Here is a 15,248-nt window from a genome sequence, read left to right on the forward strand (position 1 = left end):
ATAATGAATCAGATGATTCTGACAATGCTTATCATTGTGTGGCATGGCTTCACAGCAGTTTGGGTTTTAAACATATAAACCTTTGCGTTCGGCACCATGCCCTACTGCACAGCACCAACAATCGGCTCTGGAAACAGCTTAGCTTACATTTAAGGCTGTTGTCTGCTATGCATTGTAGTGTTTTTACTGGACATCCAAAGTCTTTGGTTCTTGTTGAAACATGAAGATTTAATTATGAAAACAAAGACTTTTACTATTTTCATATTATCATTCCCTCAACACATATCAAATAAATCTACCCTTGGAATGTATAATGTTAGAATGTTTGATTTTAAAATCTGTTGTTTGTATTGATGACTTGAATTCACAAAAATAAAAAGGAATTTTGGCTTGAGATTAAGACAGGATTTCCAACAATCTCTAAACATCCCTAAACATACATATGCCACTTTGTACTATGTATTTATGCAAACTAGCCTCTTTACTATTGATAATTATAAAATTAAAATATTAGTCAACTCTGAAAATCTCTGAAAACACTCTGGGTCCTGAAGCATCAAATGTTCAGCCAAGAACTTTTTTTTTTATGTAAAAACAAACAAGCCATTCATCCTATTAGTGCAAAAATTTGCTTTCTTTTATATTACTATTATAGGTTATTTTGTTTATTTACATTTCAAATGTTGTCCACTTCCTGGTCTCCCTTATGCAAACCTCTCATCTTATCATCTCTCCCCTTTGCTTCTGTGAGGGTGCTCCTCCACCCCCGACTCCCACCTCATCGCCCTAGCATCCCCTTATGCTGGGACATCAAGCCTCCATAGGACCAAGGGCCTCCCATTGATGCCAGATAAGGCCATCCTCTGCTACATATGTATTTGGAGCCATGGATTCCTCCATGTGCACTTTTTAATTGGTGGTTTAGTCCCTGAGAGTTCTGAGAGTCTGATTAGTTGATATTATTGTTTTTCCTATGGGGTTGCAGTTGCCTTCAGCTCCTTCATTCCTTCCCTTAACTCTTTTATTGGTGTCTCTAGGCTCAGTCTAATGGTTGGCTGTGAGTATCTGTATCTGTATTAGTCAGGTGCTGGGAGAGCCTCTCAGGGGGACAGCTATACCAGGGTGCCGTCAGCAATTGCATCTTGGCATCAGTAATAGTTCTGGGTTTGGTGTCTGCAGATGGGATGGGTCTCTAGGTGGGATGGTCTCTGGATAGCTTTTCCTTCAGTCTCTGCTCCATTTTTTGTCCCTGTGTTTCCTTTAGACAGGACCAATTCTAGGTTGAAAATTTTGAGATGTGTGGGTGGCCCTATCACTCAACCAGGGCCGTGCCTATCTACTGGAGACAGTTTCTATAGGTTCTATGTCCCCTTTGTTGGATACTACTCAGCTATTAAAAACAATGAGCTCATGAAATTTGCAGGCAAATAGATGGAACTAGAAAATATCACCCTGAGTGAGGTAACCCAGACCCAAAAGAATACACATGGTGTGTACTCACTGATAAATGGGTATTAGCCCAAATGCTCAGAATACCCAGGATACAACTCACAGACCACATGGAGCTTAAGAAGAAGGAAGACCAAAGCGTGGATTCATCAGTCCTACTTAGAAGGGGGAACAAAATAATCACCATGGGAGGTAGAGGCAGGAAGGGATCTAGGAGGGAGAGAGGAGGAAAAAAGGGGGCAGGATCAAGTATGGGAAGACACAGGAGATAAATACAGAGGGTCAGGAAAATGAATAGAAATATACAGCAGTGGAGTGTGGGGAACTGGGAGTAGCCACTAGAAAATCTCAAGTTATGGGAAGTGAGAGGTTGCCAGGACCCAGCGGGTAGAACATTAGCCAAAATACACAAATTTGCTCTAATCTTTAACAACAAAATTATTATCTTAATAATTTACTAACAGAAAGTATTTTATTTGTCCATCTATGTCATATACCTATGTAGTTTGTTAAAGATGCTTGTGTGAAAAGCATTTGTAAGTGGAAAAAAATTTCAAACCCTTTCTAATTTGCAGAATAGCAGTTTGTGCAAATGAGAATTTTGCCTCTTCTATAAAATTGTTCTTTGAATACATTTACACTCAAAGAAAACCCAACTCATAACATAAATGTAGGCACAGTATTATAAGAAATATTCATCCATATTAATCACCCTAATATTATTTTTATTATAGATAGAAATGAACCTGTGGTGTTATCCTCTCAGGTGTCACGCCCTTAGACAATATTGACTTTTTCTAGAGAAGCCATCAACGCTCAACCATAGCTAAGGATTGGTGCTTGTGAGGTTTGAGATTCCTTCTTCTCGCCATTCTGGAATGTCCACTGGCTTGATCTTGTGTAGTCAACCATGGCTTCTCAGAATTCAGGAATGCAATGGTTCCATTATGTCGAGAAAGACCCTATTTCACTATGATCTTCCAGGAGCTCTGGCATTTCCAGTCTCTCCTCCCCAGATGCTAGCACTCTAGCCCATCTCAGCACAACAACCTGCATTGTGTATCACTGCGTAGCTGCACTTTTATGTCTCACTTGCAGCAACCACCAAATTTTCACCTGTCCATAACAAGCTCATCTTTAACTTATAGAAAACGAGCGTCCTTAGTGTGGTTAGAAGAGACATATGCTACAAGAAGTGGTTATAGCCTGGGCTGTTGCTAGGATTTTCTATGAAAGTAATCTGTGTGAGGCATTTGGAAGTCTCCTAAGGGACAGAATTTTTAAATACAACAAATGTTTTAATTTTTATGTTAATATACAAAAGAATGTGTTTCATTTTGGCATTTGCCTGCCAATATGCCATCTGTCCTCATTAGTTTCCCTCCCCTACTGCCTTCCATGGTAGCACGACCCCTGCATCTGGTTCTATCTATTTCTTCCTTGTGATACATCCCTACTAATATATATATATATATAGTCTGCCTTGAGAACTTCTGACATTGTTTTATAGAAAACCATTTTTTCTTGTGGCAGCCAATAGCAGGTAAGCATTAGACAGAGACCCTAAACAGCCTTCTCACATGTGCTTGTCTCTTTGTTTCATTTTCATCTGTAAAACAAATACAAAGCTATCAGAGACAACAATATAATGTTTTCAATGTGTTTTGTTTTAAACTCATTAAAAGTTAATTTTTTTTTTAAAATAATGGCATTACTTCAACCATGTAATAAAATCTATATGGTGAACCAGCAACCAAAGAACATCCGTGGTTAGACTGAGACCCCGGCCCATATATAGCAGATGTGTAGATCAGTCTCCATGTGGGTCTCCCAACAAGTGGAGCAGAGGCTCTCCCTAAAGCTGTCACCTGACTATGGAATCCATTCCCCAACAGGCTGCCTTGCTTGGCCTCACTGGAAGAAGATGTACCTAATCTGACAGGGACTGGATGCTACAGGGTGGGGGTTACTCATGGGGGCCCTCATACTTTCAGAGGAGAAGGGGATAAGGGATGAGGGAGGGACTCTGGGAGGGGGGACTGGGAGGGGGAGTGTTTGGGATGTAAATAAATGTATTTTTAAAAATGATTAGAGCAATGAGACAGAGTACTTTACACATTGTTTCCTGTGCATTTTTTTACTCACTTAAGTATTTCTCAATAAGAAAGAAAAAATAAAGAGAGGAAGGAATGGAGAAACAGAGAGAGAGAGAGAGAGAGAGAGAGAGAGAGAGAGAGAGAGAGAGAAAGAGAAAGTTTTCCTCCAGTATCTAATGTATCTGTGTCAGAACTTAGACGGTCCTGGGTCAGAATTCTAGAAGCTGTACGCTACAATCATCTATTTCATAGGTTCTGATGCTGAAGGGGGAGGCTCTGGGAGTTTCTCATTTGTACTGTGATCTTGTCTCTAGAAATGGAAGGGCCAGGTGACACAGGCCGTCTCTCTCAGGAAACATCATTGGCATTTTGCAGGGTTCATACCTTCAGTATCCCTGCACTTCCATATCAGTGGCCATTAAGATTTTCTTTCTGTCAGGGAAACAAATGACATGTTTGATCCCGATTACCTGACTTAATCCTGAAAAATCCTCTTCAGGTTGATGTCCCAGAGAAATTAAAAAAGCTCCCTGTCCATTTGACATGACTTCGATAGGGAGGCTTGAACAAAAGACATCGCTCTGATACTCGTCCCCCCTTTCTTGTCATTCATAGTCCAATTAAATAGACGTGATCTTTTGTCAATTGTCAGTGGATCTGGCTTTCACTTTTAATCAGCCCACACATCATGTGGCCTTTTAAATTCTCTCATCACCCTCTCTGTTGTCCATAAATACGATGGGAGTGGGAGTTGAAAAGAGTAGGCTTAAGGATGAGATAAATATTCACCGCTTTCTAAGCACTTGTCATATTCTTTGCAAGTCACCTTTTCTCTCAGTAAAAATCAATTATTATGACTTTAGCTTGTCATCATCATGGAACGACTTTTGAATACTGAGTGAGGCTTCTTCTCAGGAAGAACTTTTAAGAGGACCCTTTCTATTTTTTACTTCTATTTCTATCTTTAAAGCACATAGCTTGCACATAAAAAAGAAACAGTTATTTTTTTAAAAAAAACAAACTAGAAATTGGTTTGAGAAAAGTAGATGTTTGAAAGAAGAAGTGCATTGTCTGCTACTGAAAGACTAGTGAAACTATTTTCTCCATCTGTGGGTACCATATGGTCTGGTGACGAGTGTGGCTACACTATCCAGGTTACAGGAGACATCATCTTTTTTATTGAGAAGTAAAAGTCCTTGACTCAAGGAGGAATATACGTCAAGGAGACACCAGATGGCAGATGCAATGTACAGAGAGTGATGGAATAAAGATTCTGAAACATTCACACAGAATGGTCAGCATCATAGGTATGTAGGCAGTGACTACATTTCAGCCATACCCTGATGTACATGTAGCAATGTTCTAAAGAAGGAATCTTCCAGAAGATAAAATACTCCCTGATTAGAGATCTGGAAAAGACCTGGGGAAGAGAAAAGTCTGTCACTCATCTCTTCACCTTTAATTTAGATGGCCTTCTATTGCTATGAGCCAGGACTAAGAGTAAAACAACAGAGCCAAGAAACACATGTAAGACTTTCGTGTCCTACAATATGGCCTATGCAGGTTCCTACTGACCTTCTAAAATTGTTACTAGACAAAAATTTAACAAGAATATTTGATTGCATATCCAAGCTTTAAAGACAAAGAGAAACTTACAACTAGGAGGAAGATGGACATAAGGAGCTGAACACCATCAAGGACCAAGCTTCAGTTACACCTTGGGATGGAAGACAAAACTTGGACTCTATAAGTGAGAAGCCAAGTAACTTGGTATAAAATAAGAATCATATATTTGGGACAATAAGGACAAAAAAAATATATATATATAAAATATATATATGTTATATATATATATTATATAACATAAAACATTATGTTATAAACATTATTATAAAACAAAAACCTTGTAACATATATATAAAACATAAAACATAAAAACATTATATATATATATCATAGTATTATACATATATCATAGTCAAATATATCATATATAGAGATATGTAGATATAGTGTATATGTTATTTATTAGCAGAGATTGACTGTGGAAAAACTCTATTGTGATGTTGGTGATATGTAGAAGAAAAACATCATGTTTTACAAAATATAGTAATTTTGTAGGCCTATGAATGTTTTCATTTAAGTTAGAGTTTTGAAAATATAATGTCTATCCATTGAGAAGCTTGAAGTGATAAGATACTAGTGTCTCCCCCTAGGGTTGCTGGGTCAAACACATGGAAATTCTCTTAGTGGGACCCCACTTTCTCCACAGGCCAATAATGTCCCTGAGAATAACATTTTCTTCAAGGACTTCAAATACTGATTTCTGAGATTTAGGCCCTTTCCTTTAAATAATAAATAATAATCAAAGAGAAAAAAATATAACAGGATAATAGAGAAGAATGCAAGCAGACAAGGAAAAGAATACACATACAATATTGATGGGCTAAAATTATCGTAATTTTTTTCTTTATTGAGGAATTTTTTGTGAAGATGTTTTGGTGTTTTCCAGTGAAATTCTTAAGAATTTGTCTCATAGTATAAGTAAAGCCTCATCTATTCATTCAAGAAACTGAATGTTTTTACAATTATTTCATTTTTATTTAGATTATTTTGTGAGAAATACCAATCCATTCAAAACAACTCTCCTTTCATGAATTCTGTATTTGTTTTATATAGCTATCAATATACACAGGTGGACAGTTACATTGAAACTCTAGCAAACTGTGCTGTGAGAAAGTTGATTTACAGTGTCCAAGTTTTTAAAGTTAGCTTATATTTTAGTTAGGATCTCACTGCTGTGAAGAGACATCATGACCGAGGCAACTCTTAAAAAGGCATTTAATTGGAGCTGGCTTACAGTTTCAGAGGTTTAGTTCATTATCATCACGGTGGGAACGTGGGAGCATTCAAGCAGATACATGATCTGAATGTCCGGCCATCTTGATTTGCAGGCAGCAGAAGGGGACTGTGTGATAGTGTGTCAACACTAGGAGGAGCTTGTGCATATATATGACCTCAAAGCCAGCGTCCACAGTGACATATTTCCTCACCAAGGCCACACCTACTTCTACAAGGCCACACCTCATAATATAGCCACTCCCTATGGATCAACCATTCAAACACAGGAGTCTATGGGGCCATTCCTATTCAAACTACCACAGCATATAAAGCATGGATTTTACCAGAGTATTTTCACATATGTCTTTATACTTTGTCATTTGTCCCCCTTCCAACTGTCCTACTCCTTACTGCTGCTCCTCTTTCATCTGGTTCACTGTCTTTCCTTAACAAATCTGCACTTCTGCCTTCTTACTACATGTGTGCTATCTTCCATGTATTTCCAACCTTCCTTAACATTTCTACCTTACCTGTCATTATCCTTCTTCTAATGCCATGACCTGTACATTATACTCAGAAGTCTATAATTATACCTCACTCATGCATATACCTAGCTTTCAATTTTGCCTTGAATCTTACTGATTTGGTTTTGCTCTTGCTTTCATTGGTTTTCCCAGGTTTTTTTTCCATTAGTTTGCTTAAATCTTGCTCGTTTTTCAACAACAATAACAAAAAAGCAACAAAAAGAAAACAAAAATCAGTACCATGTGATTTTTTTTGAGTCTTTATTTAATTACTTTCTTCCCCAACCTTTTATTTCTTACTAGTCATTGTTCTTGGATTAAGGGTGTTCTTGCTTTCTGTAACATATATTATATGAATTACTTGTATGTATGTTTACATATGATCATATATATTATGTAATATATATATATTATTTACATGTGTACATATGATTTTATGTACACATATAATTGTATATATACACATGATATATTTGAGATAATCCTGATTTTTTATTTAGTTTTAATTATTTATTTTATGTTCATTGGTGTTTTGCTTGAATGTAAGTCTGTGTGAGGATCTCAGATACCCTGGAACTGGAGTCACAGATAGTTTTCAGCTGCCATGAAAGTGCTGGGGATTAAACCTGGATCTTCTGGAAGAGCAATCAGTGCTCAAAACCAGAGCCATATCTCTAGCCCCATACTAATTTTTTTAAAAATATAAACACTCATAGCTATAAACGTTCATAATACAAGTGCCTTAGCTATGTCACAGAGGCTATGTGACAGAGGCTTGTGTTTTAATTTTCATTTATTTCTAGAAATTTTTGAATATATTCTCTGATTTCATTAATGAGCCTGATTTCTTTATTGTGTGTGTTTTCAACATAATGATTTGTTTTTAACATTATTTTTAAAACACAAGGTAGATTTGTTCTTATTCTTTCAAACTTAAACAAACTGTACTTTTAAAACATAAATACATCTATTCTCTTTCTTTTATTATATCTGGACCAGAGTTTTCCTTCTCGTCTCTCCCCATCTCTCTTCTCTCACCCCCACTTCTCTCTTCCCACATCATTCCTTTTTCATTTTTCTCCTGGAAAGGGCAGGCCTCCAATGGATATTAATCAAGTATGGCATATCAACTTACAATAAGACTAGGTATCTTCCATTGTATTGAGGCTGGATGTGGCAACCCAGTAAGGAGAAAGGGTCCCTAAAGCAGGCAGCATAGTCAGAGACAACCCCTTCTTCTACTATTAGAAGTCTTAGAAGGAGATTAAGCTACACAAGTGGCATATATCAAGAGGGCCCAGGTCAATCCTATGCAGGGTCCATGGTTATTGGTTCAGACTATGTGAGCCACCACGAGCCCAGGTTGGTTTATTCTGTGGGTTTTCTTATAGTGTTCTTGACACCTCTCCCTCATCTAATTCTTCCTCCCCTGCTTCAGCTCTGCCTAGTGTTTGTCTGTGGGTCTCTGCACCTGTTTCCATCGGTTTCTGGGCAAAGACTCTACAATGACAATTATGTTAGGCACATACATACATGATGAGTACAGCAGAATATCATTAGGAATCATTTCTAACCTAGGTCTCTGGGCTCTCCAGCCTCTTGTTTCTGACCCTCTAGGCAGGGTCATGGGTGGGCTTCCTCTCATGGCATGGGTCTCAAGATGGATCAATCATTGCTTGGTCACCCCCCACAATTTCTATGCTACCTTTATTCCAGAACATCTTGTAGTCACATCTTGTAGGACAAATTGTAGGTCAAAGCTTTTGTGGCTGCGTTGCTGTCCAAACTTCACTGTTAGAAGTCTACCTGGTTACAGGAGATGACTGGTTCAAGCTCCTTATCCTGCATTGCTAGGAGCATTAGCAAGGGTCAACTGTGTAGATGGGAATTTTCCTGGGAGTTTTTATTGCACTAGATTTCTAGCTCTTCCAGTGATGCCCCCAATTCCAGTTGTTCTTCCCATTTCCCCGCCCTCCTCTCAATCCTCCCACAACCTGATTCCTCCTATTCCAGTCCCCACCCCAACCCAGATACTCGTCCCTGTTCATTTAAGATATCTATTCTATTTCCACTGTACAGGGAGATTCCTTATTATTTAGCTTCTCTGGGTCTGTGGATTATAAAATGATTTTCCTTTTCTTTAAGGTTAATATCTAATTATGAGTGAGTACATATCATGATTGTCTTTCTGGTTCTGAATTACCTTACTTAGGATGATTTTAATCTAGCTCTATCCATTTGCCTGCAAATTTTATGATGTCGTTATTTCAAATAGCTTAGTAATTCACCATTGTGTAAATGTATCACACTTTTTTTTTATCTCTTCCTTAGTTGAGGGTTATCTAGATTGTTTCCAATTTCTGGCTGTCATGAATTAAGTTGCTAAGAACATAGTTGAGCAAGTGTCCTTGGACAGTATAACCTTCTTTGGTTATAAATAGCTGGGTCTTGAGATAGATTGATACCCACGTTTTTGAGAAACTGCCATATTGATTTTCAAAGTGGTTGTACAAGTTTGCACTCCCACCAACAATGGGGGAATGTTCCCCTTACTCCACATTCTCACCAGAATGAGCTGTCGTCTCTGTTTTTGATCATCACCATTCTGACAAGAGTAAGATAGAATCTCAGGGTCATTTTGATTTGTATTTGCCTGATCTAAGAATGTTAAACATGTCTTTAAGTGTTTCTTGACCATTAGAGACCCTTCTGTTGAGAATTCTCTGTTTAGCTCTGTACCCCATTTTAAAATTGGATTATTTGGTTTGTTGGTATCTAACTTCTTGAGTTTTTTTTTTTTTATGTATTTCCTTTGTCAGATGTGGGGTTGGTGAAGACTTTTCCCAGTGTGTAGGCTGCCCTTTTGTCTATTGATGATGTTGTTTGCCTTAGAGAGGCTTTTCAGCTTCATGAGGTCCCATTCACTAATTTTTCATTTTAGTGCCTGTGCTATTGGTGTTCTGCTCAAGAAGTTGTCTCCTATTCCAATGTGTTCAAGGCTATTTCTCACTTTCTCTTCTACAAGGTTCAGTGTATCTTGTTTTATGTTGAAGTCTTCCATCCACTTGGGCTTGGTTTTTATGCAGAGTGATGAGTATGGAGGTATATGCATTATTCTACATGCAGACATCCAGTTTTACCAGCACTGTTTGTTGAGAATGCTACCCTTTTGCTGTGTATTTCTTGCTTCTTTATGTCTGGGTCTTTGATTCTATTTCTTTGTTCAACCTGTCTGTTTTTATGTCAGTACCATGTGGTTTTTATTACTATTGCTCTGTAGTACAAACTGAAACCATGAATGCTGATACTTCTGGAAGTTCTTTTATGGTATAGGACTGTTTTAGCTATTCTGCATTTTTTTGTTTTTCCATGTGAAGTTGAATACTGTTCTTTCTAGGTCTATAAAATTTGTTTTGGAATTTTGATGGGAATCGGTATGAATCTATAGATCTTGGTCAGATTCAATGACCCATTATTGACCATTCAAGAGCATATTGGTTAGTTTCTGTCATAGTTACTTTTTTAATGCTGTGAAGAAACACCCTGATCAAGGTAACTTTTATGATAAAAAGCATTTATTTTGGGAGCTCACAGTTCCAGAGGGATAAGAGTCCATCACCATCATTCAGAGAACATGGCAACAGATAGGAAGACATAATGCTGGAGCAGCAGCTGAAAGCTCACATTTTAATTGACACACAGGAAGCAAAGAGAGAGAGAGAACACAGGGCACAATGAAAGGCTTTTAAAACCTGAAACTAAATAAACTAAAACCAATAGCACTTGCTAAGAAAATGAAACACCTTCTAATCCTGTCCAAATAGTTTCTCCACCTGGGGAACAAGTATCCAAACGTGGGGACCATTCTTACTCAGATCATTACAGTCTACAAGTATTTAGACAGTTTCTCTAGTTTTATTATTTTTCATTTTAAATGTGTAGAGATATTTAAGATATATAGATCAATTTGGTCTATACAGTAGTATAACTGATTTCTTTGCTGATATTTAGTTTGGATAATCTATCTAGAGATGATAGAGTGTACTCAAATGAACTGCTATTGTATCTAGACCTCCCTGACCTATTATGCCAATTAGTATTTGTGTAATAAACGTGAGAACCTTCATGTTTTGTGAATATATTATTTACAGTTGCTAAGCCTTCTTAATGAATTGTTTCCCTTTAAAAATATGTAGCATGGTTTTTTTTTTTTGATCTGTTCCAACTAATTTCAATTTAAAGTCTTTGATCAGATATCAAACTGGAAGGTTCTTTTTCCCTTTCATTCACTTGATAAAATTTTGTTCTATCCTTTGATTTTTAGCTTGTGAGTGCCTTTACCAGTGAGATGTATTACTTTATATTTTTTAAAGTTTTATTTAATTTTATGTATATAAATGTGTTTTGTCTGCATGTATGTATCTGGACCATGTGCATGTCTGGTGTCTGGAGATGTCAGAGGAGGGCATAAGGTTGTCTGGAAGAGTTGTTATCATGTGGGTGCTGGAAACCACTCTCTGCAAGAGCAGTGAGTGCTATTAAACGCTGAGCCATCTCTTGAGCCACAGGATGTGTTTCTTAATGATAAGTTGTGTATAGTTTTAAAGTCCAGTTAGCCAGCCTGTGTCTCTTTATTGGTGAGTTGAGGCCATTTGCAGATAAGGTGATTATCGAAAAGTATTTTCTGATCCTTGTAATTTTATTGTTTGTTTTTCTAGTGTGTTGCATTGTTGTTTTTTTTTAAATTTTATATTCTATGTTAGTAGCAGTGCTTTTGTGGCTCACTGTATTCAATATGATAGATACTGTCTCAATTAGCTATTGTTTGTCCATTTTTTTCATGAAATTTATTCTTTTGTGTCCTCTAATGATGGAAACAGTCTTTCTCCTTGGTATATAGAATTGCTTTAAGTATCATCTGGAGGAGGAGGGAAAGGGCTTGATTATAAACAACGTCTTTAATTTGCACCTTTTTTGAAAAGTGATAGCGTTGTTGGCTAAAGTAATCTTGGTTACAGTTACCATCATAAGTAAATTCTTTCTTTCTTTCCCAGCTTTGAGGGTTTCTAATAAGAGTTCTACTGTTTTCTGGTATTTGTCTTTGTAGGTAATTGGTATTTTCCCCCCTACGGCTTCCAATATTGTTTCCTTGCTTTGTATTTTTGACATCTTGACAGTAGTATGCCTTCAAATAACAGGTTCTCTCAAGGCAGTGCACAGCTGCTGCCTTCTGAGTCACAAGATGGGATTTTTTTCAGCCACTGACTGACCCATCTGCTGGAGGAAACATCAGCACACAAAACTTGCAACTGGATTTGACTCATTAGGACTATGGGCTTTTCTGAAGGGAAGATCATTTGGCCTGCCCTTGGTTTTTCCTTTACGAAACAGCTTCTGAGTAGACACTGTACTGAAGAAGTGTGTACATAGGCTGTGGCAGCTGACACCTTTGTGTGTTGGATCTTTCTTTCTCCTCTTCTTCAGCATCTTTTCACGTCCTTCATGGATTTCCAAAGAATCTTTTGTACTTCTTTCTTTTAGATAGATCTATTCTTCTTTATTCAAAATTTCACCTTTTCCAGATCATCCAAAGGGATATTGTGGCCTGGTACCTTAAGCAGAAGTCAAGGAACATTTTAAAATGCTTACTATATTCCAGAAATGGCTTTATGTGACAGAAAAATAGAAATGAAAACAAAAGCAAGGTTTGGTTGTCATGGAGTTTACATTCATTCAAAATGCCACCCACCCCTGGTGTCATGTGGAAGATATTTTTAAAAGACACCTGTGCATTCAGAAATACAAAGATGTTGAGCCAAGGCTACTTTCTTTAAATAGTTTATAATTTTGTTTATGATTTCATAAAGATAATAAAAATTTCTAACCAAGATTAGTACTATACTTTCTCAATTTTTATCACAATATTTAAGTGAACTAGTGATACTTGAGAATATTTTAGCAACCTATTAAAACATGAGCAACTGTCTAGAAATTAAATTTATTGCAATGAACAGTTGGGAGCAGACACAGATAAACATTAACTAGACAGAGCTTCGGGAATCTTGTTGAAGAGGCAGATGAAGGATTGTAGGAGCCAAAGGGGTTGAGGGCACCACAAGAGAACCCTCAGAATCAAGTGAGCACAGCTCAAAGGGACTCACAGAGACTAAACCAACAATCAGGGAGCTTGTATGGGATGGACCTAGTTCCTTTGAATATGTTATAATTGTGTAGTTTGATGTTCTTGTGGGACTCCTAACAGAGGGAGAAGAGGCTACCTCTGACCCTTTAGCCTGCTTTTGGGATGCTTTTCCTTCTATTGGCTTACTTAGTCCAGTCTTAATGTGAGGGGTGATGGCTAGTCTTACTGCAACTTGATAGGCCATGTTTTGTTGATATCCCTGGGAGCCTTGCCCTTTACTAAAAGGAAATGGAGGATGAGTGGTTTTCCGGGAGACGAGAGGTCTTGGGATTGGGAGCTGGAAAAAAGGAAACTGGTAGGGATGCGATATATGAGAGAAAAATAATTTTTTAAAAAATGTAAAAAATTAATGCAATGAAGATTAGAAAATTATATCTTCTGGGAAAAAGAACAAATGGGATGTTAAGGGTTGAATTCCTACTATCTATTTCAAAGTGACATAAAAAAATTCTGAGTGTTCAGGAGCATCATTGTCTGTTTTATTCATGTATTTTTATTTGTTTCCCAGCATGCAGCACAGTTCCTGACATGAAAGTAGTGCTCAGCAAATACTGACGGACTATCATGCAGTGAGTGAATGACCAGGCAAGTGAGCTTAACCAAACTGCCAAGCCAAAAAAATCAAACCAAAGTCAATGGCACCTTTTCTTTCTGCATTGCAGGAGAGCAGAGACAATGAACTTGAACATAGTTATACATCTTGTACCCTTTAATGTAAACTTCACACAAATTAATTGCTACTAATAGCACAATATCAGTCTAATAATTACCATAGTAATGATTATTATAACTTTAAATTTAATACTCAGAATTAGTTCTTTGCCTATTATTATTAAATATCAATATAAGAATAGAAAAGTATATGTTGGTCTGTACTTGTTAAATAGAATCACTCACTGGCTGATTTGTTCCAGGGATTAAATGGATAAGGTGGTGTGAATAACATAAAATACATAAACAAATGTGATTGTTTCTAATTTGATAAAAATATCTTAAACATTTGCTGATGTCATTATTATTATTATTACTTCTACTGCTAGTAATAGTAGTCGTAGTAACAGGATAACCTGGATCATCATAAAACCAAGTAAGTTTGGGTTGTATTTTTGCCAGAGAATCTAGTTTGTACTTTTCAGTCAGGAATGATTATATTGTAATCTGACTTGAGATCCAATTAAGTTTTCAAAAGAAAGCCCCAAGAGTTTTTAACTTCCTGGTAAAAGTGGAGCATAGGGCATTATCGGTAACATGTACCAGCTCCATCCATCTTTTCTGTTGCACTGATGGGGATGAGGTGAGAAAGACCACAGCTCGCAGCCATCTGTATAATAGCAGATATTTCTTCAAGGGCTGGAACTCATCATTTAAAAACCTTACAGTGACAAAGGTCCTCAATACACACTGGAGGACATTACAATTGGCTTAAACATAAAAAAATATTGGAACTTATTTGGACCTTAAACTGATTTGAGGCTTTATAAGAGGATGCTGGTCATAAATCAAATGCATCCAGCCATGCTACCATTATAGACAGCCCAGAAGAGAGGAGGAGGAAATGGGTCTCTAAGCCATCCTCACAGGATGCTACAGCAAATATGTTGTTGAACTCAAGACTTACTCAGAAGGGGTGTAATGGGCAGAGCATCTGCATATATGACTTAGGCTTTAGTTCCTATGTTTTAAAAGTTTAGTACCCCCCCCCAAATAATGTGGAAACAGGAACATGGGGCAAGTGCTACGGAATTACTTATGGGGAGACAGAACTGGCTTGCGAGCCTGTGGGGGCCACTTTTGTGCAGGCTCTCCATGATGGAAAATGTGATGGAATTACATCGCAACTTCTCCAGATGACCTGGCATAAATACCCTCATCCTTTGACACAGCCACATGCAGTTCTTTTCTTTCCATTTAAAATTATAGCAACAAACAGAATGAAGTATTTTCACTGCCTCTTATCATTACCCTGTTGTCATGACTGAGGACATATTGAGCTTTTAATTATTAGCAATCTGGCTATTACATCATAGAAAAGTCTGTCTGCTAATTGAGATGAAATGCGTGTTGTCTTCGACAAATTGAAACAATATTGTGTCTGAGTGCTACGGTATTTGTTTCTTTTCATTGCTAAACTCACGT

This window comes from Grammomys surdaster, unplaced genomic scaffold (genome assembly GCF_004785775.1).
Source record: "Grammomys surdaster isolate TR1022 unplaced genomic scaffold, NIH_TR_1.0 337, whole genome shotgun sequence".
Lineage (NCBI taxonomy): Eukaryota > Metazoa > Chordata > Mammalia > Rodentia > Muridae > Grammomys > Grammomys surdaster.